This window comes from Myodes glareolus, chromosome 14 (genome assembly GCF_982192425.1).
Source record: "Myodes glareolus chromosome 14, mMyoGla1.1, whole genome shotgun sequence".
Taxonomy (NCBI): Eukaryota; Metazoa; Chordata; class Mammalia; order Rodentia; family Cricetidae; genus Myodes; species Myodes glareolus.
This window is the reverse complement of record NC_142039.1, coordinates 54,253,364-54,278,143: the sequence shown is the minus strand read 5'-3', so window position 1 is coordinate 54,278,143 and position 24,780 is coordinate 54,253,364. Positions and strand designations below refer to the sequence as shown.

Sequence of the window (24,780 nt, the reverse complement as noted above, 5' to 3'; positions counted from 1 at the left end):
TTTTAAATGACTGAGCAACTGTAGCTTAGCTATGCATCTCCACGATTGGCCAACACTGTCAGTAGCCCACCACACACGTAAACCACCAACGAATGAAGCTCGTGGTACGGGGGCTTAACTTAAAATGTGAACGGTCACTGTCACATCACACTTCCTGTCTCCATTCAAGAAAAAGTAAAAGATTACGATGGGGCCTGGCAAACTGTCATCCTAAAGATCAGCAAGTGCACACAGTGTGGTTATGGCGCAGATTCGAGAGCCATTCTCTGAGCCTGGGTTCAATTCCTGTATCTACCATTTGCATTCTGACCTTGTGACTCCGCCCTCAGTTTCCTTAGCTAAAAGACAAGACAGTAACAATAGCTACATGATATGGTTGCTGAGGGCAAGAGGAGTGAATACATTTGTTAAGGGCTTAGGGACAGGGACACACAGTACAACCCCCCACACTTGCTATTAGCATACTTGTGATTCATATGTTTCTTGGACATTCACACTAATAAGCACTTATCAGTACATTAGGCTTAACTCCTCAATCAAAAATCCAACTGGTGCTAAAACTTAAAGTAAGTCATTCTTAATCTTTACCAAGAACTCAGTAAAATGCTTTTGCAGGGCCCCACTGCAGTTTCTTCTTTTGCTTATGGTGTGAATTATCAAAGAACCTAGGGCCTGGCACATAAAAGCAAACACTCTACAATGGAATACGCCAGCTCTCTAGCTTCTGATGAAACCTAAGAGAAGCTTAATCTTTGGTACCAACAGGTTCCCAGATGACACTTTTTATGCTGCTTATTTGGGGAACCACACTTCAAGAATCACTGTGAAGTGAACAGTTAGTTTGTGTTTAGGCTTTAGGCCCTGTCTTCATTTAGTTATGTTCAGAGTGAGGAGACGAAAGGATAAAGACACAAAGCAGGTGACTCACCTTTGTGTTCAGGTGAGTCACATTGCTACTTAGGGCCAAGGGGCTGTGAACACAAGTGATGCAGACAGATCACTACAGGCTGGAGCTTTTTAAAGCTGCCCATAAGACCTGCTGGCTTGTCTTGCTGCCACCTGTAAGCATGTATAATGTCAACATGGCCATATTGCCACTGCAGCCTGAATCCTCGAATCACCAACATGGGATGGAGCTAGACTAAGGTTGTAACTCTTCAACAAGTAAAGACATGAGTTAAATGTTTTAGACCTCAAGGCTTATTTGATACCTCATTCAAAATAGCTTAAATGAACCAATGTCTATCAGTGACATGGTCGCACACATCTTTAATCCCAGCACTCAGAATGCAGAGACAAGAGAATCTCAGTGAGTTCCATGCCAGCTTGGCTTACATAGTGAGTTCCAGGCTAGTCAGGGCTACAATCTGAAATTCTGCCTGTCTTAATTAACCAACCGTTAGACAAACAAACAATGCCTATCATCTCTATGACACAAATACCCACATCACATCCAATCTATTAAACGCTCATGTACATGAGGATAAGTGGACTAGTCTTAAAAATCAGCCAGGATGTCTACCTCATCCTCATTCACTTTTATCTGCAATAATGTTTTTATGTCTTCCCTTTTGAGGTCTTTTTCTAGTCAATTATAAAAATTTCTCACTGCAGTATGGTCACGAAACAATTGTCAGAGAGAAAGCTAAATATGCCAACATATATTTCTAAGGTGAAAAGTAAACACTGGAGGAACTGGAACAAGAGTTCGGTTAGATGAAGCGTTACAGAAGGCCTTCTCTACCTATGGCTCCTATAATGCTATCTTCCCACATCCCCAAATTCAGAAGTTTCTAAAGCAAAACAGGGATCTGCTATGTGCTGACTGCTATACTATACCAAATCATGAATGAAGTCACGTAAGAACTGTATTAGACATAAATAATCTAGAGATTACTAAATCTTAGTATCCTTGGTAAGGGATCTTGAAAGTTACTGCCTGTAGGCGGAGAAGGGTGACCGTTTACTTCCTCTCCTTACTGGAACCCTTTGACTCTCTCTCTGCTTCTCTGACACAGACTAAGAGCACAAACTTCTGTTTTATTTGTGTGTGGACCGATAAACTTATTTTGCCCAAAAAGAAAGGGAAAAATCCCTTCTTTCTAAGGGATAGGGCAGAATATCAATGAGTTGCCCAGGATGATCTCAAAAATCTCAGTTTCCCAAAGTGCCATGGTTAGAGGCATGCACGTGCAATGCCAGGTTTAAACTAGACAATGAAATACACACAATTGAAATAACAAGAACAGAATCACGCATGGCCTTCTAGTGTGCTGAGCTGGAACAGCAATTCCTTGGAGGGCTATCCATGGGGACCCTAGTCTACAACTCATTTCAAAGAAGGTAGAAATCCTCCTAGAATATATACCATCATCCTACACAGAACAAAAGGACAGACAGACAGACAGACAGACAGACACACACACACACACACACTTTCAAAACTTTTTTCTTAAGGAGGGCTTCCTGTTCCCCTCTTAGCACTGTTGAAATTCAGCATCTGAGATGAAGGATGTTTTGTCAAGCTCCCTTGAACACATTCTCTGGGTGTCACATTCCATCTTCTTAGGTACTCTTCTGTAGCTCCTCCTAAAAAAAGCCAACACTCATGTAATACATTTAGTCCTACATTAAACTCAGCTGAAAAATCAGAATTAAAAATAAAGGGGGTTGGAGAGACGGCTCAGCCGTTAAGAGCACTGGCTGCTCTTTCAGAGGCTCTGAATTCAATTTCCATCAACCACATAGTGGCTCACAACCATCTATAATGGGATCTGATGCCCTCTTCTGGCATGCATGCATACAGACAGAGTACTCATACATTAAAAAGAAGATGAAAAAGAAGAAAATCTAGGTAGGGTGCAGTGGTGCATGCCTGCAGTCTTAGCTACCGAGAAGACTGAAGCAGGAAGACTGTTTGAGCCACTGAGTTTGGAACTAGCCTGGGTGACACAGCAAAATGCCCTCTCCAAACGCCCATCCCCATGTACCCAATCCATGCTGGATCACTTGTTAGGCAAGCTCTCTACCACTACACTGCATTACCAGCCCTGAAAACCTAGCTTAACCTACAACTCCCCGCAAAGTGTCATTCTACTTGTATTAAGAAGATCAAAAATCTTCAACCGAGTCGAGCACTGGTGGCGCACACCTTTAATCCCAGCACTTGGGAGGCAGAGGCAGGTGGATCTCTGAGTTTGAGGCTAGCCTGGTCTACAAAGTTAGTTCCAGAACAGGCTCCATAGCCTACTGAGAAACCCTGTCTCGAAAAAGAAAACAACAACAAAATTTTCATCTGAGTCCTAAAGCAGGATCACTTCTTCACTTTTCATAAGGAAATAACATGGCACATTCTCCTAGACCTTTTTAAGAAAAAAAGCAGGAATTGTATGCCATTAGAACAAAATCTTACTATATTAACTAAAGGAAACAGCATCACATCTTACAAGTGACTTTCCCACAAAATTCCTAAATGTTTCATTATTCAGCCAAGTGACTTTATAATATTCATACTGCTTCTTCCAACCAGAGTCCTTGAATGTTCATCTGTGAAAGAGATATGGGGTTCCAATGTTGAGAAAACAAAACCATATAAAGCAATACTACATGGCTCTTGTGGTCTAACTTGATCACTTTATTTCTCCTACATACACGTCCACCACAGGAGAATCTAGCTGTAAGTAGATTCCTGGGATTTTATAAACCCAAACCCCCATTTACTTATGCTCAGAGGTTTGCAGTGTCATATCTATATCTATAAATTATGAGATAGTTTATCAAGATGACCCCTCTGCCCTGGCCCAACCTGGTTGAGCCAGCTTCTAGGTGCTGCCACAGGGGACTGGAAGTGACTGTCTCCCTGTTGTTGCCTCTCCTTAAACTCCAACTTACACCCAAATATTGTAGCCCATTCATGCCATGGCCTTGGGATGTGTCAATATTCGTATAAAATTAAGGCCAGGAACCAAACTCAGCTCTCAGCTCAGTGATTCCCAAGGCGGAACACCCTTTCCATTTTGCAGTTCCTCCTCTAAGTGTACCGAAGCACAAAGAGTGCCAGCATTTTCTACTCCTGGAACTGGCTATACAGATCATGTGACTGGTGAAATCCCTGGACAAAGGCTGGCATTGTCCACTTTTCCTTGAAATCTCCAAATCCAGCATAAGACCAGCAGTCAAGTCACATTTTAATCTTCCAGCATCCTTAAATCAATTGATCAAATTTTTCTCCTTGGGTTTCCTCACCCTCTTGATAACTAACTTGGTATCTATAAGAGCAATTTTAACCAACTTTATAGCTGATTGGTAGTATATCTATTTAAACTTATAGTATTTATAAGGAAGAAAGAACTTTTAAATAGTGGAGGTGACAGGCTGAAGGGCAACTAACAGCCCAGCAACAGCTGTGATGTCTTCAGAATTCTGCAGGGACATCAGAGGATGAACTGGGAGCATGCATGCACTTTCCTGCTCTCTACCCATCAGTTCCAACGGAACAAAGCTCTCTATGCCTATGATTCACAGGGCTGCTCTCCAGGCAGCCAGAGGCTATTCCATTCCATGCCTGGACACTTCCCTACCCGCACCTCCAGTTCTACCACTCTGCTAACAGTGTCCCTGAGGCTCCACCTACCAGCGGAGATGACAAGAAGTCCTTGCAAATGGAGTCACCTTCACAACCTGCTACAGGGCACTTCTTCCAGTTGCCACAAATTTCAGAGACAAACTACTCCAACCTCTTAGCAACACTCCTTCTGTACATATCATCTGTGCTATCCACACTTCAAAGTGACAGCTCCCAAACTTAGCACTTGTTTCTTAGGAAGTTCTGGCTTTTAATTACTTTTCTAGCTACTCTGGGCAGCTAACATATCGATAACTGATTCCTATTTCTTATATGTAATTCAAATGTGTTTTTCAGGCTGCCTGACACTCTGAGAAAACGACTACAATGTAAGAGAATCCTTTCCACCTTTAGTGTGGCAATCTGGAGTCAAAGTTTCCCCTAGATACTGGCTAGACTCAATTTTAACTCTAAAATTTCAAACAAACAATTTTGCATAGGAAAAACATCAAGGGCTTATCTGAAAAAGAAGTTCACACTATCCTTACATCAGTGTAAGTAATGAACTACAGCAAATTTAAATGTACAGAAAGAGTCTTAAAGAAAGTTAACATACTGAAAGCTAATGTATCCACAAGTGACTATTAGATGCGGTCCTTCTGGGCATGATGAGAAGTCTACAAAACTATCCCGGCACACAGAAGGCTGAAGCAAAAGATCAGTAGTTAGTTTAAAGCCAGCCTGGGCTACAACGAAGGGCCCCGACTCTTAAAAAACAAGCAAACAACAACAAAACTGCATCATACACACACAATCAGACTAGAGATGACTCATTTAAGACGGTTTGCTGTTCTTGCAAAGGACTTGGGTTTGGTTCCCAGCATCCACATTGGGTATCTGATGCCCTCTTCAGGCACCTGCACTTACATGCAAATAGCCACATATATCTATATAATAATAAAATAAATCTTATAGCACAGGCCAAGTCCAAGATTCCTTTTCTAGTGTCTTTCAGGGTACCTAGGACTTTTCTGGTGTGGAGGCATCTACTTTCTTGAAAATAGAAAAGTTTTAAAAACAAAAACAATGGCATCTTAGGACTGGACAGATGTCTCAACAGTTAAGAGCACTTGTTCTCACAGAGGAGCCAGGTTCTATTCCCATCACCTATACAGTGTCTAACAGCTGTCTGTAACTCAGTTACATAAGATCTGATGCCCTTTTCTGACCTCCATGGGCACCAGACAGGCATATGGTACACAGACATATTTTCAAGCACAACAATCAGACATGTAAAATAAAATTCCAATTTTTTTGTTTAAAAAAAACAGTGGCATATTACCTTAGTTATAAACACAAAAGACAATCATATTCAGAATATAAACAAAGCTGGGCGGTGATGGTGCACACCTATAATCCTAGCACTTGGGATGCAGAGACAGGCGGGTCTAGACAGGCGGGTCTGTAGAGAGGCCAGCCTGCTCTACAGAGTGAGTTCCAGAATAGCCAGGGTTATATACAGAGAAATCCTGTCTCAAAAAAAAAAAAACAAAAAAACCAGCAAATAATGCTAGCACACCACACAAATCAAGGTTAAATGTGTTATTGCCAGGATTTAACTTGTGTGGCTTTTAAAACTTTATTTCATATAGATTGCCCCCATATGCTATTCACCTCACTAGCTCTCACTCATTCTGGACCCGAGAGTGCCAAATAAGTGACCTCCACAGAAGTGATGCTGCACACAGGAGACAACTACATACTAACCGATTGACTACTGTCTCCATGGTGACAGCAGGCCATCTGGAAGTACTCAAGTGTCATTTTTCTAAACATTATGCAATATTTAGAAACTACTAGTAATCATTAGCAATTATGCTCATAATAATCTAGAAACAAATGTAGATCACTTGAAAGTGCTTTGGGTTTTTTTGTCTGCTTTGTTTTCTTTTGGTGTATCTCTGTGTACCACATACATGCAGAATACAAGAAGACAGAAGAGGGGGCCAGATCTCCTGGAGCTGGTGGTACAGACCGTTCTGAGCTGCCACACTGGTGCCGTGAATCAAATCTGAGTCCTTTGCAGAGTGGCCAGTGCTCCTGACTACTGAGCCACCTCTTTAGACATTTGTTTGGTTTTTGTTTATTTTTGAGATAAGGTCTCTCTATGTACATCATTCTGGCTTTAAACTCACAGAGCTCTATCTGCCTCTGGAGTGCCCAGCGTTTTTGTTTTTCAATTTGAACTTATTGATGCTTTTGAAGAAACTTAAACTTATTAGCCAATCTGCACTACTTGGAAAAAACACAATTATGTAAATTAAGGAAATGAAGTCATAAAAATGGTAACTTTGTTCTACTGCATTTAGAACTTCTCAGTGAGGCTTGATAGACACAAAAGAATGGAACAATTAACTTGCCACACAGTCAGATATAAATTCACTCTGATGAGGCTAACTAATGAAAGAAAACAAAACAGAAAGTGCCCATCTTGTCACTTTAATAGTATTCAAAGTCCCAGCTTGGCAAACTATCTTTTCCCTCAAGTTCACATATCCTGAAAAGAACACACTTCAAGGCACGGAGGAATAAGGTGTGCGGGGGCTGGGGGATGGATGGTGTGCACACAGACCTCTTATCTAAACCAGAAATGCCCTGATGCTCACTCCAAGCTAAAATACAGTATTTAAGGTATGGGGCAACATGACTGCTCTTTTCTTTTGTCATTGCCACCTCCTCAACACAGCTGACCCAGTTTGAATGCTGCCACCAGTGCCACAGAAGCGACATGACCTGACCTGAACATCTTAAGGTGACACGTGGTAAATAATCTGGTCAGTTCCGGGAAGGCTGAAAAAGAAACAGCAGGAAAACTTCTCCATGGCCACCAATAAATACAAGGTACAGGGTATGGCTCACCCTAACGCCATCAAAAGATGCTCTCAGAACAGTGGGAGACCAGGGACCATACAACAAAACGTATGTGACGCTAAAGACACGAAGAAAAACAGATTTTGATTCTAAAACAGATGCACTCAGGGGATTCCGCCTTTCCTCCCATAGCAGTAAGACTCGTTTAACTTTCAGAGTGCCAGGCAAACAAGAATCAGAAACATTAGAAACCGTGTAAATATGGAAAGCAAGAGCCTCTTCTCCCCATCCCTAAAGACAGGAGGCCACAACAGACCAGAAATAGCCTCTGTGAGCCTGCTTCTGAGCAAGAAAGGAACTGTGCATCAGGAGTGCTTCCCCTGTGATGTTATAGTGAGCTCAAACATGACTATATATGGTATGTTGATGGGATGAATGGATGCAAACACCACGTAGAACTTATATCAGACACGGACCGGCCTGCAACAAACCCAGTTCTCCTGCAACCTAGGCCCCCAGGCACCCCAGAACTCAGAGTGAAAGGCACATGTTTCAAACAGCAGTGTCTCCTGACTTAGTGGCATTTGAGTGGCTCACTGCTCCAAGTCTGTGCGAATGCACACACTTCCTTCTTCATCCTGCCTCCACATTCCCCCTCCCTCCCAAGCTGTGCACTCCACAGTCCCACAGAGGCATAAATGCATACTCAAGAATGCTGCTGCTGAATAGGGCCTATGTTACATGACAGAGGGCACCATCGGCTGCTCGAGAAACAGCTGGCCACGCAGCCTGCCTGTCGCAGACAAGCTCCTCATCTGCACAAAGTATTTTATTCACATCATGTGTTCTGATTAGGAGAGGGGAAGCCAGACTGTGAATTGGGGGTGGAAGTGGGGGTGTAGGCCAGAACCCAAAGATGTTTGAAAGTCCTGAATGTGGTAAAGCAAGGAGAAGGCAGAAGAGGAGAGAGGAAGAGGAGAAGAGGGGGAGGCAGGCTTCATCACTGACTTTAACAGTCTTGCCCAACCTGTTCTGTGGTATGTTCTGTTAACTAACTCCTTTCTGGCAAAGGGATGCAAACAGCCACCCCTTTCTTCCTCCTTCCTCTCCTCACAGCCCTGTGGGCAATTAAAGGCAGTCTAACTGAGAAAAATACCGAAGAGAAGAGCTAAGCTCATTCCTCAATGCAATCCAACCCATAATTTTGATCATATTGCTGAGACCCTCCCTATCAGCTACTAGATGGAGCCTTCATCCCAGTGAAAACTGCTAAGCCAGAGTCCTCACCATCTTCTCAGCTCCCCTCCTTCTCCTCCGAATGTGACAATCATGTTTAAGCTTCTCTATGTCCACTTTCCAAGCTCTCAGACAAAGCACGATGCTGGAGAAAACAGGCTAATTTTCTTTATCTTTTCGGCTTGCCGTTAGGCACTTACAGGGTTAATGGGTAGCCTCCAGACCAGAAACCTACCTGCTTAGCAACAGAAGCATCCACTAAGCCACTAGGGCTGTTCTGACATAGGAAAAGCAGTTTCTACCTGCTGGTAATTCCTGGTGATGTTTTCGTTGCCATTTCAAACGACACACATAATTAAACACACCCAAACTACTGTAAAGGGAGGACTATCTGCAACTTCATGCATTTTAAACGCACAGATCAAAACCAAGCACGGAAACATGGGACGCTGCGAATGTAAAACACGCTTTAAAAGTTAAGGACAGGGCTGAGAAGGCGGCAGTTGAGAACCCTTAACCATGAGTTTGCCTCCCCACCTAATCTGCTTCTTAGAAGACATCTTCACAAAAGAACAGTGGTGTGAGAAAGAGCTCACACCAGACTCTACTTTCTTCCTCTATGTGTTTGTTTACGCCAATTTTCAACAAAAACAAAAATATAATCCAGTGTCTTCGTAACGTCTCTGAAAAACAGATGGAGGTCAGCTCGGGCTGCATAGTAAGACTGTCTCAAAAAAAGAAAAAAAAAATAAGAATTTACTTTTAAGATTTAACTACACAGCAGAGTGTGGTGGGTGGCACATACCTTTAGTCCTAGAACTTGAGCAGAGGCAAGTAGATCTGAGTTCAAGGTTAACCTAGTCCACAAAGTAAGCCCAGGCCAGCCAAGGCCTGGTAAGACCCTGGCTTCAAAACCAAACCAAACCAAACCAATCAAAGATTCAACTACACAAAGCTTCTTCACTTGCAGCAACCTGACAGTATCATTTTAGAGGCCCTAGGTTATCGATGCACCTGGAATCAGTTGTTATAAGGTCCTTCCGACAGAAATTCATCTCAGCCCACCCAAGATCCAACAGCGGTTGGAACAATCAATGGGGACAGTTAAAGCACAGCGGAAAGGGATGCTAATGCTCTCCAGCGAAAATACATTAAACTATAAAGGAGGAATAATTTCAATGTAAACAGCTGCTGCAACCAATCAGGGCCAAAACCGTGTGTGAGAGCGGGAAAAAAAACAAGTGGAAACCCTAACATGAGCATTAGTGTACTGCTTTAAGAATGACCAAGTTATCCAGAAATAGTCCAAAAACACCTGAGAATGCCCTATTACGGTTTAACTGACAGGTTCTCTTAAATTATTTTTTAATTAATAAGTTTTATTATGGTGTGATTGACAAAACTTGCCAAGCTGGGCATACACCTCAGTGGTAGTCACTGCCTAGCACAACAAAGACTCCGTCTGGGTTGAGTCTTAGCCCTGGGGGTGTTGAGGGGGGAGGGTTGTACTTATTTATAATATATATATATATATAATGTTATGATATATGTATATACATTGTAAAGTGGTTCAATCAAACCCATCACTTCATACTTATATTTTCTATGAAAGCATTTATAAATTTATCTTAAATTCTGAATTGAAGGCCATATTTGATGAAGAGATAATGTACAAAGAACTTTCTAACTTCAATTGAAAATTCAGCTTCAAAGTCACAATGAAGTTTTTGACTTACAAAAAGCATGTGTGCAAAAGTCCCCGAATAAATCTTTCTTTAACCAACTAAAATACCTATTCAGAAATCTCAGACCACTTTTAGCAAACTAAAACCTTATTTCTGAAAATTACACACTTGAAAAATGCAAATTCTAATGTGGAAAAAATAAGATTTACAGTAAAAACTTGGCCCCTCTTTAAAAAAAAAAAAAAAAAAAGCAAGGGTTGGGGGAGGAATCCATCTCCGCTGATGCTCACTGGTCACAAGCAGAGTGGGCTGCAAGACCAGTTGTATCTAACAGTTGTGCTCCAAACAACAAATGGTGCATTCATGAACTGCAAAAAGCAAAGCTGTTCAGAGGCTTGTGAAGCCTGTTTGACATGATGAGCTGCTGACTGTACTGTTGTCCCCAGTGAAAAAGGACTGAATTCAGTTAGAGACACAGGCGGACAACTTCAGCTGTGGCAAAAAAACGGTTCAGATAAAGAGGCCCCCAAGTACTATTTAACCCTCTTCTACCAGGACCTGGGCCTAATGATAATTGAGTCAACATCTCCACCTAAGATAACCCTGGGAGGGGGAAAGGCACATTAGGAACCAGAATCCACACCCTCTTCTCCCCTCAAAGAAAATAGTCAATACTCCAAGCCCCATAACATCAGACTAGGCGATTAAACGTCCATAGCCTGATTGCCTGAGACACTACATCTCCATGGCTTTAACAAAAGAAACATCTGGTACCTGCTATTCAGCATCCCTGATAATTCTGTCAGAGCTCCAAGTTCTTAAAAAATTAATTAGTGGCATTTACACCTGCCAGTGCTGAGGGCCATGGTGGTTCTAGCACAGGTGCCACACCACCCTGTTTAATAACCAACTCAGCTTTGCAGCAAGCGAACAGCTAGGATAATTTGGGGCTTACCAATTCTCCTTTTGTTGGTCTTTAAAAAACCTAGTTGCTGGATTTGTGAGATTGACCCTGAGGGTAAAGGTGTCTGTTACAAACTCAATCCCAGGAACCACAGAGAATGGACTCTTGGAAACTTTCTCATGACCCACACGAGCGTCAACGCACATTTAAAAACAAAACAAAACAAAAAAACCCCACACACACACAAACAAAAAAACCCATCTATTTGCCTCATCAGATTGGGAGTGTGTGGGTATGTAGCTCTGGCTACCTTAAACTCACAGAGATGCTTGGAATAAAGGCGTAATATCACCATGTCCACCTAATTAGAAGCATTTGGGTTTTTCGAGACAGGGTTTCTCACATCAGAAGTTTTTGACACAAATGCTCCAAATTACCTGGTTCTAGCCTTGGCCTAAGCTAGTAAAGGAGGCAAATCTTTAGGCTCCTACAGTGTGCTATATGGGAGGACCACTTATCCGAGGCTACATCCCTGCTGGCTCAGCTCTTTTCAGAGTTGCCTGATGGTAAGGCTACTAGAGCACCCGTCAGGAAGCTTCGAGACTGACCCTGTGAACTAGAGTAAAGGCAGGGCACACTCAAAAAGCAGGCTCCATGGCAAGCAACCTTTGCCCAACAGGAGCAGTGGCAACGGTATCCCCTTCAGTGATGCCCAAGTTCAGAACATCAAGAAACCTCACCGCAGCTTAGCAGGCTCATTTTTTCCTAACTAACTGGTCCCGAGAAGAGAAACTTGAAACAGCGCTCAGATGAGACAAGGGTGCCCCACTTTCAGCAGAAGGACTGTAGCATGGAGGCTCCCCACGAAGAATGCAAAGTCCTAGGCCTGGCTTGGCACTCAGAACTCTTCTGGGCCTCTTCCTCTGTTCTCCGAATGAGCGTCATTTTAGAAATGCTTCCCTCCCCGCCCCCCACCCAGGAATTCAGAAAGGCTCCACTGGCACACTCAGCCACCTGGCTGCTGCCACTCTGCTGCTGTCCCCACGTGGAAGTTCCTGACTTCCTGCTCCACGGGGGCCTCCTGCGGGTCCAGCTCTGCAGCGGCTGACAGGCCCAGAGCCACCCTCCAGAAAGCCGCAGCCATCGTGGGGGAAACCCCAGAGCCTTACGGGGGGGGGGGGGGGGGGAGGGGACCACACTTGTTCCGAGGAAACCCCAGAGCCTTACGGGGACTTGTTCTGGGGGCGTCGGGAGGGGGGGTGGGGATACATTCTGCGAGCAGACCAGCGCAGGCCTCGGAAAACTTCCGAAACTGTAAACGTGGCCACGAGCTAGAAGCCCTCGAACTACAGGAGGAGGAAGGAGGAAGGAAGAAGGAAGGAAGAAGAGGGTCTTGCTCAGAGCACCCACATTTTCTAAGCTCTCCCTGAGAGAATTCTTTGGAAGGCGTCGTGGCGCAACAGGCTCTGAGGACCTCTGGATGCCACTCGGCTGCTGCACCCCATTAGAGGCTGCGGTGAGATGAGAGCCTGAGGAGAGAGATCCTGAGAGGCTTCAAGGTCCCATCAGAGATGCCAGCGCCTGGCTCTGCCCCCAACCGGCGCGTCAGCCAATCGGCGACGCCGCTGGCCTGACTGACAGCTCCGTGGCCCGCTCGCAGAGTGCCCAGCACTCGAGATGAGGTGAGGCGGGCGGGCATCGTGCTGGTCCCGAGGAGCCTGGACAAGCACGGCCAGTTCCTCGGCTGAGGAGGTCACCATAGGCCCTAGAGGGCCGGGCTTGGCGGCTCGGGCTCCTCATCCCCCACACCGTGCCACCCGTCCGTGCCGAGCACGCCTTCGTAATGGCTGCCCACCTCATGCCCTTCCCCAGTGCGAGCCGATGCCCCGCCGGTCACCCGGCGTGCTGACCAGGTCCTGAGGAGGTCAGACCTGGGCCTGAGGGCGCCCAAGCACTTCTAAGATTTACACCGAGGGCTTTAAGTTCCTTCAACATTCACCTCGAGGTCGCCGCCACAGTCGTCGGAGCATTCCCAGACCCGACAGGCAGCCGGGCAAACGGCAATACGAATGGGCGATGGCTGTGAGCGCCTTACAACCCCTAGGTCGAAGGGGTAGGAAGACGACGGCTTAGTTATCCGTGTTCTAATTTTCCCATTTTCGCCAGAAAAAAAAAGAACCCAAATGACAGCCAAAGTTCTGGAATATTACATATGTGAAACTTGCCTGTTTATTCTATATTTGGCAATATGAATTCTAGCACTTTGGTTTTCGAGTTACTGGGCTAACTCTAGAAACACAAATGGAGATCAGACAGCCAACACGAAACATCTTTTAGAAAAGAATAAGGGAAATCCCTGTGACATAAGTGTTACCTCATGTCTTCGCTGAGGCCTCAAGAACCTTTTATCCTTGAAGGATGCCTTTTCATGAGTCTCTAAAAGTCCTAAAGTCAGCTGGCCTTGCCACTCACACGGCATCTGGACAAATCTGTGTTAGCCTCCACACATAAAATGGTAGGCCTCATAAAGACTTGCTTTTCCCCTCAATTCTCAATAATTAAAAAAAATTCAACAGCCACCTGACCTTGGACTCTCATTTTCGTCTGTCTCTTGCAGTCCACTCTCTTTACTAACCATTCAGAACACTGCAAGCCCTGATAAAAGTAGTTAATGTTTACTGAAACCTGCGCATGAACTGTACTGGGCCAGATAGGAGTGAAAAGGCAAAGTTCTGTTAACCGCATCCATGTACCGCAGGGGGGTGGGGTGGGGTGGGGTGAGGATATTCTTCTCTAGTTGGAACCTAAAAATTCTCAATGATAAAATACAAATGTCCCAAGTTTAACGAGTTATGTCGATACATATCATCCATGAAGAGATGCTTCTTGATCTATTTCGTCGCCTGCAGAAGTCTCCTGGTAGAAATACACATCAATGACCTTTCTAGCTGTCAGAGAAACAATTTTATAAAACTCAAAACTGAAACAAATTTACATTTCATGTTGTCATTTTTTGAAGGCCCATATACTTTATCAATAACCATTTTTAATTATACTGCCAAATATTTATCTGAATAGTCTTTGTAAATAAATTACAACTCAAAGAAAAAAGGTTAATATTTTTCACAACTATCATCTAAAATCTTTCCCTTGGCGCTTTAATTTTCCAATGTAAACAGTTTACTTCAGCCCAAGTAGATTTGATTCTTAACATCTCTTTATACATTTACTATATCGTGAATTACATAGCAGAACTTGCTAGTAACTCACACTGTATTTCTCATTCCTACTTTATCTTTTTTTTTTCCAAATAACCTCAGTTAACATAAAATTTCAGCCTCTACACAGCAACATACATAGACTGTGTCACAATTAGGATGCTCTCAGGTGTTTAAAGCTAACTTTCTCTCTTTCCCATCCCCCTTGCATAAAGAGCACTAATAGAATCAGTCACCTTGGAAACAAACATCACCCAGTGTTTGCAGAACAAACAATGGTACCTTTTCAGCCAGTACCAGGCAGGCAGGGCAAGGGGCAGCCAAGCAATTCTGGGCCTTACAGGAGTATTAACATATTAAATTCATTCAGGGCACCAGAGAGTAGTTCATTACTAACGCTGAGGTGTGTTCTAACGTGAGAGCCTTTGGCGAGACATCACACACAAAGCCAGTGAAATTTAAAGTTTAAAAAAAAAAAACCCAACAACTTACATTCGGAACTGTTTAGATTCATATTTAAAAAAAAAAAACATAGAGCTCATTCTTGTTACTGATGACCACTCTCCAGAAAGCAAGGATGTTGCAGAAAAAAAGCAAAAGCATGTTTCATCTAATTATTCCTACCGAGGCATCACATTATTCTTCTAATACACCACCATATTCATTTGTATATTGCATGGTGCCTTAACTAGCTTATGAATTTCTGGTACTGATAAATCTTACTATAAAAACCTTAAAAAAAAAAGAAGAAAGAAAAACTAAACAAAGAAACAAACAAAAAACCAAACCCTCAATTTTCAGAAAAAAATTTTAAAAATAGAAGCATAAGAAATACATGTATCTATATGGATTTCAGACAGCAAAAGCTACCTTTTTGACCTTGGGTGACAAGTACCAAACTTTCATTTGCTGAAGCTTTACATCAATGCATCATTTTGAGCAGCTCAAATCTTCAGGGACTCTGACAGCTACTGTTTTGAAAAAGCACAAATGGGCACTTAATTAAAAAGAAACACACGTGTGTTCTTTAGATCCTTCAGCATGAAGAACTTAAATGTCCAATGAAAGTCACAGTTTCCTCCTTTTTCTGGGTGGGTTTTCCTTCCCACCAATTAGGAAAGAAGGCTAAGTCTAACTGAAGTATTTGGACAACAGTTTGGTGTCAGTTGAATACCACAGTTACTGGCATTTTCTACACCTCTAGACTAAGGCACAAATGCCTAATTAACCAACACGCAGCTTAAACTGGATAAAGGGCCAGTCTTTCTTGGCTCCATTTTTTTCCCCTCTCAAAGATCTGAGTCTTTAACATCCTTGAGTAAAACTGCACATCAGATGGGTGTGTGTGTGCGTGCATGTGCGTGCAAAAGTCTAATTAACAAATGCTTTTTCACAGTGACAGTACATCAGTTAACATTATCAACCTCTCCGGCTGGCACAGTGAGGAGACACACTGAAAGGGGGGCTTAACCGTTAGACCGGGTGCCCTTGAAAACGAAAAGGAACCCTGGATGTGATGACTGATGATACTGAAAACTGAAAACTACTTGAAAATCCGGCCACAGCACTGAGCACCAGGCAGCCTCTCTGAACACTGTGGCTGCAGCTCCCGGGCAGGGAGAGGAAGAGGAGGAGTCAGGCCAGGGCCAAACGACTTCCCCCATCCTCTCCTTCCAGCAAAGCACCAGGGGAACCTTCCAAGCCTCACTTCAACACTGCACCTTTCCGAGTCATTTTTAGTGACCTCAACAACAGCGACCACCTGGAGTAATTTGAGCAAGCCACTCTACTCCACCATTGGACCAGAAAAGCCAGTTTCAATTCTTTCAAAAAACAACAAAACCCTCAACATTTGGCTTCTTAGTTTTATTTGCCTCTGTATCCGACATATCTAAACATGTATGTGTGTGCCTATTCGTGTGAGTCTACTGTAAACTCATCAGATGCATTTCCAGAACACCCAAATATGAAGAGGACAAGACCAACGGCGAAGCAACCTCTGGACCGCAACAGCCAGGCCAGCGCAGGCGATGGCAGTGACAGCCTTCAGCCCTGCTCCCTGGATTCCACCTCCCCACTACCTCCTCCCTGCACCTCAGGGGTGGGAAGGAAGCGTCCAGGGGAGCAGAACATTCTCCCTGCTCCTCCCTGCTCCTCCCAGACCTTTCTGGGAAGCCTGAGGACAGGACTGCCCACCTCCTGACAGCCTAGAAAGAGTCAGCTTTGGGCTCTTGAGGAAGGACTCAGTGCCCAGCCATTCCCAGGCCCGATCCAGGATGATGACCCGAAGAGCAGAGCTTCCTCCATCTTCTGCAAGAGCCTCGCAATGGGGCAGAGTTGGGAAAGGAAGGGTAGGGAGGCAGCCAGGTGTGTGGCGACCTCATCTTTTTACCCTCCTCCGTATTTGTATCCAGTTTCTGTGTCACCGCCGCCCGCCGCATGGAAGAATCTATGAGCCAGTGCATGCCTTCTTAATGAAATTCTGAGGGCAGCACATATGATTAGTGACACACTTTTGTAGGTCACCTGATAAGACAACACTCTAAAAAGCATTAGGCTTCAGAACTTAATCCATTTTAAATAAAGATATTTAAGCTTTGTTTATAGACTTATGTCTTTGGAGAATGTTATTTACTTTATGGTCTGTTACACCTAAAAAAAAAAAATCACCTTTTCAAAAAGGTAGGTCTACTCAGAAAAAAAATATATATATGTACTCCTACGCTGCTTCTTCACATACATACATATTTTTATTAACCCCTTTCTCAAATAGCTTCTTTCACACAGAGAAGTGTTTATTTCTAATTAACTCCATACCACTTAATACCCAAAGTAAGCTATTAAAGGTGAAATATTCTGAGGCAATTGTTTAAAACTTCAAAACAAAGTAAAACCCTAAGATTTCCATTACAAGTCATTTCTATCTTTTTTTTTTTTTTAAAAAAATCTAATCTACAAAGGCACCCTCCACCTCAAACCTCTGCCAGAATCAAGCTGGTAAAATGGCTTTGGAATTCTTTTTCGAGAGTTTCCCCCTGAGACCTTCATGAGGTCACTGTGTACCAAAAGTAACCACGGCCTCTGGTCACGGCAAAGCAGCCTGCCTCGCAGCAGCTGAGTTTACCAAGCAAAGGTACACAGGACGGATGACCACAACTTCTTCAACTGAGGCCTGGCAGACTGTCTGGTCACCTGCCATCTCCCTCACAAGACCTACTGCCTCAAATTATCCCTGCCTGCATTGCATTTACACACCGATTAGGGAGACTGCCTTTGCGACCCCTGTGCTTTCTCAGGCTCAGTTGATAAACACCGTTGTCTGCTCCTCTTTGCTAAGTAGCCGCCTAAGGTTCCGTGAGCAACTTGGAAAGGCTTGAAATAGAGACACGTTAAATGTTTTTGGAGCACACACAGGCCCGCCTAAAATGTAAACAGAATACCTGCTTCTAGTCCAGGCTCTAAGGAAAACGGGGAATGGTGGAATGCTCTTCCTACAGATAACAAGGCCCATTTCAATGAGATGCTTGCCACCTCTGCCTGCACCGCGGTGGGCGGCGAGTTCACCGGTGCAGTAACTTTGTTGTCCCTGGTGATGACAGGAGGCATCCCGTTTTAAAATGAAAAAAACACAAGCAGAGGAAATGGAGATAAGGTTTCTGAGGAAGTTCTTCCACAGGATGGTCTCTTTGCTATTGCTCCACCTTAAAGCCACTTTAGAGATGTTTAGAGTTTCCCTAGATTTATGGCCCTTTTCCTTTATGTGAGAAGACAATACCTTCTCCTCCCAAAGTTTCTCAGTAGGCTCTGCTAAGAAAAACAACAACAACCAACTGCCTAGGGGCATCATTTTGTCACCTAGGAATACAGTACAAGAAATATCGTCTGCCCATTTCAGAGATTTAAAAACAACAACAAACTAACTAAGACTAACTGTAATTAAAACTGGATGCTCATGCTAACAGATCATAGTGGACAATTAAAAGGGTCTTTTAAGGGAATCATAGCAAGAGGTAGGCAGGAATGCTCAGACAATCTGGCAGATTGAATTCCCTCCCCTAACTCAATTTTTTGATCTGAAATGAATGTCGGTCAAAGGGGACTGCCCTAGAAACTGCTGGGGGAAAGGCTTCCTACGGATGGACCGGTGGGAACAAAACACATCTTCCTAAGGTGCCGAAGAACAGCCCTAACTCCATCATGACTCTGCAGTCATTCCTGGACTAAGGCAAGGGATTCCATTTACAGTTCAGAACTGACCTAAGAGTTATTTTCCTGACAGCAGACCTTAGAGTGATTCACACACAGGAACTGTCTGAGGCAGGAGCCTCTGGGGAGCTGTTTCAAGGAACCCATTCAATTATCTCTTCAGCAAGTTATCTACCAGCCAAGTACACTTACATGTAAGTACTGTTCCTTTCTGGGTATATGAAGACTCTGCTATAATTAATGATAATAAATGCCACTAAAATGCTATTATGGCCCTTCTGACATTACAATTCCCAACATATTCTAAAAATATAAAGTCATACTTGGTCTTGAAGATTTAAGATGGATTCTCACTATATAACCCTCTAGCCTGGAACTCTCTATGTAGACCAGGCTGGCCTTACAGCCTGCCACTGCCCCCTGAGTGCTAGGATTAAAGGCATAAGCCACCATTCCTAATCAATTTTGCTTTTTTGAGCTAACTATCCATTTATAGGTCAGGCTGCCCCTAAGGCTCAGTCAGGTCCTTCTTCCTGCCTCTCGACTGGGATCACAAGTGTGTGTTACCATAGCCACCTAGAATTTTAGTTTATCTTTTTACATTAAAAGATTCAGAGACAGCGAGGCCAGCCTGGTCTACAAGAGCTAGTTCCAGGACAGCTAGGACTGTTACACAGGGAAACCCTGTCTCGAAAAACCAAAAAGCAAAACGAAACAAAAGATTCAGAGAGAGAGAGAAATCAACACAAAGCATGTATGAAAATGTCATAAAGAATCCCATTATTTTATGTTAATTTAAAGAGGAAGAGAGCAATCCATAAGGCCAAGGGGGAGTGTGGCTTAGTGACAGCCTATGTTTAACAAGTATTAAGACCCTAGGTTTAAGGCCTAGCCTTGCAAATACATGTGTGTGTATATATGTACATACATGTTAGTAATAGCAATAACAGTCCTTATATTTGAACAGATTATGAAAAACTGCCCAAATATCATGACTGATTAAAACAAAATATGTCAACAAACACACAACCACTGGTAAATGATATGTCATATCCATAGTACTATGTACTTAAGCAAAAAAGAACTTTGCTCCTAGATGTGAGACCCCCATTTCAAAGACCCCAAACAAGGAGCCTGGCCCTCTTTCTCACTCCCCTAACAATTCTTTATTCCAAAGTTTAAAAAGATTTTTGTTTTGTTTTGTTTTCAGTTGGAAAGCAAGTGCGGGGCCTTGCTACAGCTCCAGCTTGGAGCCCGGCCCTACAGAGGGACTTCTTGAACTACTCAATTTGTCTGTCACTGTTGACTTCAGCTTGTTCTGGATACTACGATGAAAGATCACACGCTCCACCAAAACAAACACTTTTATCAGTTAGTGTTTTCTTACATAAAGTTAAACCAATTTCTGAGGGTGTTCAAAAAAACCTGAATCCTAGACTGACTTCATTTAAAAGAGAAAACATGGGGGCTGGAGGGACAGCTCAGGGGTTAAGAGTACTGACTGGTCTTCCAGAGGATGTAGGTTCAATTCCCAGCAGCCACCTGGCAGCTAACAGCTGTCTGTAACCCCAGTCCAACACCCTCACACAGACATGCAGCCAAAACATCAATGCACATAAAATAAATAAATAAATAAATAAACGAGAAAACCTCTTTCCTCCCCTTAATGAGAACCTAGGGAGTGGGAACTAATTTAAATATTTGCCTATGACCTGGCTCTCCAGATGATGTCACGTCAAAACAATGTGGCTGTTATGCCACGTTGACTATGTCAGGAAAGACTTGTCAAATATCTTTAATTTTGAAAAGATATAGTACAACTTAAGGAGATGTGTAAAGATGAAGTTTCTCGTCCACAAATGAAATCATACCTCTGTACTGTGTTCGTCCTGCACAGCTGGAGATGGGCTCACCTAGCATACATGAAACCCTGGATTCTATCCTTGGCACAGCGTACACCCACCTGCATGGTGGTGCGTGCCTGCAATTCTGGGAGTCTAAGACCAGCCTGGCCTGCATGAGAACCCCCCATAAGGCATCTAAAGAGACATATACTATCGGCAATGCTGTTTTCAGATTTGTAGGCATACTCCTACTTTCTTTTCCACTCATATTAATCTTTTAATTCATTTTCCCCAGGGTCTGTGTAGCTTATGTGGTAAAATAATTTTCAAATCCAACGAAGGTTAGAGAGGTGGTTCAGCAGTTAAGAGCGCTTGCTCTTACAGAGGACACAGGTTCAGTTCCCAGTACCCACATGGGTAGCTTACAACAACCCATGACTCCAGTTCCATGGAACCCAGTTCCCTCTTCTGACCTCCTTTCGCGCTAAGCATGCATGTGAAGCAAACATACTTAAGCACAACACTCATATGCATAAAATAAAAATAAATCTTTTTAAATGTTTTAAAATATTATAGGAAAAAATGGATTTTTTTAAGTCCTTAGGGCTATTTTTTTGTAATTCTATCTTAAAACATGTGCTAAATCACTTTTTCTTCGAATGCCTCATTATCTACCATGAATACAAACATTTTTACAATCATAGTGTGATTCTGACTTATCAGCTGCTGGCAGATTTATTGATAAACTACTTGCTAACATCATAACCCGAGCGACTGTAGCTCCACCATGAAGTGTTCAGGAAAACCAACAAAGACAAACACTGGGCCTCCTGGCTAGACAGGGCATGCTGATGCCTAAGGAAATCTGACCCACGATCCATACCTGGACGACACAGCGGGCCTCATTTTCCTCACCTGCTAGTTAAGGGGTACGGAGAGCAAGCGAACCACGGTATGTTTTTAAGCGCAATGGTTGTTGTAAACAAGGATTAGAGAAGAGACTAACCAAATCCTCACCTTCCTAACTACTCGCCCAAGTACAGTTGAACTGACTTCGCCAATTTTACTATCTACTTGACTTGAAAAGAAAGAAAGCAAAGGCAGGGATGTTTGATTTAAAAAACGCTCCCGGGCGTTCCACCGACTCGCGCATTTCCAGCTGTGCTAATGTGTGCGGTAATCCTGCCCAAAACGAAGACACATGCCAAACGATAAATAAAGCTCAGTTTCTCCACTGTTTATATGGTGCTGGAATTGGGTATTTATAGGGTTTTATATCACGCTCTGTAATCCCACGGCATAGATCTGATTACTCTCCCTTAACATGTGTAAATAGGATCTGCTTTTTATAAACAAAAACAAAAAATCTGCAGTGTGAAACGCAAAGGCCGCACACCCAAATCCCGCCTCGTGTCTACACCTGTCAAACAGGTAAAGTAACCCTGCCTTAGCCATCCTGTCTTCAGTGACCACTGACTGAGCACCCAGTGATGCACCAGGCACTTGGTATGCAACAAGAACAACAAAGTTTTAAAAGGACCAAAAGGCCTCATGGAGCAAAACACTCCCGGATAAAGAAACCTGGTTTCACTCCCGTTTAGGAAGAAAGAAAGAAAGGAAGAAAGGAAGAAAGAAAGGAAGAAAGGAAGAAAGGAAGAAAGGAAGAAAGGAAGAAAGGAAGAAAGGAAGAAAGAAAGAAAGAAAGAAAGAAAGAAAGAAAGAAAGAAAGAAAGAATGAATAAATGACTGATACTTACTGGACACTTGATATACATTTCTTCGGGTTTTTTTTCTGCCATTTACAATGGGGGAGCGAGATCCAAACAAATAAAAAATGAACCCAATGGAAGTAATAGGCTATAGTCAGTCACAAGGGAGAAAACTATTTTACTTAATAAAATTGCAAAGGAGCAGCCAGGTGTTGTTGGTGCATGCCTTTAATCCCAGTGCAATCCTTCTGTGAGTTTGAGGCCAGCCTGGTCTACACAGTGAGTTCCAGGACAGGCTTCAAAGAGAAACCCTGTCTGGGGGGAGGGAGGAACTGAGATGGAGCAAGAATTAAGGGTACTGTGGGACCCTGGCCTGGATTTGAATTTTGTCATTTTGACTTACTAGCTGGAGTGACCCTAGACAAAGTAGCCACATCGCTCTAAGCACCCCCACACTTATTTATGGATAAGATGGAAGCAACAATGACCTCATCAGGTGAATGCAAAGATGTGTTCCAAAGATGATGACTAGGGCAGCCACCTTAGCTCCTATCTTCCCCATCTCTGAAACAGTAAGTATACACACTCGCCAGCGCTGTTACGGCGGTTAGGAGGGCAGCAGAGAAAAGGTACAGGGCCGGTTCAACACTCACGGCACCTGCTTCTTTAAAAAAAAAAAAAAAAAAAAAAGCGGGGAAAAGCCACCCCTGGAAGAGCACCATGCTCCTAGTACCAGGCGCCAGGCAGAGAGTTTGCCCGGAGGGAGATCAGATGGAGGTGGTTGTGAAATGGCAAACGCAACTGAATCTGAGTCACCCGGGGTGACGTCCAGAGCGTGTGGATTATGTGGGCCCCTGGCTCTGGCTGCCTCTCTGCCAGGCACTTCCAGCTTTACCAGAGGCCGAGGGGCGCAAAGCAATGCAGTGCAAAGGGATTTACCACTGCTTTGCAGGTTTCTAGAGGAAGGCCAGTTAGCTGTAGAGGATCAAAATGATCTGGGGCTTATTATCAGTAAAAAGCCATAAATCCAGACTTGCCTTGCCCTGCCCTGCCCTGAGGAAGGGCAGGTTAGGAAGCCATGGGTCCCTTTTCTCCTTGTGGACCGAGACAGAAGCCAGCAGCCCCAAAGCCAGGATGAAGAAAGAAAGGAGATGGGCTCAGGTACCGTGAGCAGCACACTGAGCCCCTGGGCAGGTCCACAGTAAGATCTGCTGTCCTGACCGAAGGGCAGCTCTCTCCACCTAGGTGTGTACAAGTTCTCCTACTGATACCCGAGGCTCAAGTGCCAACATTATAAACACAACACACCCTAAAAGAGCTTCCCAGACCAAAGAGAAAAAAGCCCAAGATTCCAGGTAGAGGCCTAACTAGAACCCGGCTGCCTGCTACCGAGCCACCTTCCTCCCACCTAGCAAAGGTGTGGCTCACCCGAATCGGGAGCTATGAAGTCCAGCAGGGAGCCAGAGAATGTGATTCAGCTTTTCGGCAAGTCCGCGCTGAAAGAAAAGATTTCCTTGTGTGTGTGCACATCAGTGCAGTGGCTCAGAGCAATTAACAAATCTTAAGCACTCAGCTTACTGCATCCCGTACCAGATGCCCTGGGATGTATTCTCTGCTATGGGTCATGGTGGCCACACCAAAGCACCAATGTTCAAAGCATTCTCCCTCTTGAAGACATCACCAAGGCACCAGCAGGGCAAACTGTCCCTACTCCGCTCAGATTCTAGTAGTCCTGTAACCAGGAGCTGGAAAGATCAACTTCTGCCTTACCTGTCCTGGGCTCTAAGTAACCCATAAACCCTGTTATCTTCCAGTACATCATCTTCAACAGCAAATTATACCCTGGACTTCCGAACCAGCCTGCCCTCTCTTGCTGGGACCTCAGGCCCTGCTTGTGTGTTTCCTGGAAGTGCAGACCCAGTCCAGAGAGCCCTCCCCGAACTCTGGCCTTCCCATGGGAACTTGGCTCGGGGTCCATAGCATTGTGGACTCCTTTCACAACATAAACTCCCCGAAGGCAAAAACCACCATGTTCCACCTGCCAAAACCAAACCAAACCAAATACTCTAAATACTACAGCTGCTCAATTAAGGCTATTTTAACTGGAGGTGAAGGCAATCAAGCTGTAAGCAATGCTCCAATCATCAAGACACATGAACGGGGTTAAGTAGTAGGATACTCCAGGGACCAAGGTGGAGAGAAAGCATCCACGGGAAAAAGGACAAAATGGCTGGGGGGGTGTAACTCATCAGAAGAGGGCACACCTAGTATATGTGAGACTGAGTTCAGACCCAGGACCAAAACGACCAAAAAAAAAAAAACATCAGAAAAGAGGTGAAAAAAATTATTCCTAAGCTGTGTGATGTTAGAAACACAAATGTCTCCAATCCCCAGTTTTCCTCCCTTAGAAGGAAGACAATGGGACTGGAGAGTTGGCTCAGTGGTTGAGAGCTGAGTGCACGCATGTGGCAGCTCACAGCGGTCTCTCTAACTCCGGTTCCAGGATATGTAGTAACTTCTTCTGACCTTCATTTGCACCAGGC

At 43.9% G+C, this 24,780-nt stretch overlaps 1 protein-coding gene across 9 annotated transcripts in view; it reads right to left on the bottom strand.

Moving 5' to 3' along the window:
* The window catches only part of Rreb1 (ras responsive element binding protein 1), a 131,195-nt gene that overhangs the window by 81,391 nt on the left and 25,024 nt on the right, over positions 1-24,780 (bottom strand). The window contains exon 1 of one of the 9 annotated variants that reach the window (XM_048425516.3): positions 13,635-13,764. The exons of the other annotated variants lie outside the window; for them this stretch is intronic. The gene's annotated coding sequence lies outside the window, so the exon portion shown is untranslated. Of the gene's footprint in view, positions 1-13,634; positions 13,765-24,780 lie in introns of those variants that run through there. 9 annotated transcript variants of the gene reach the window in all.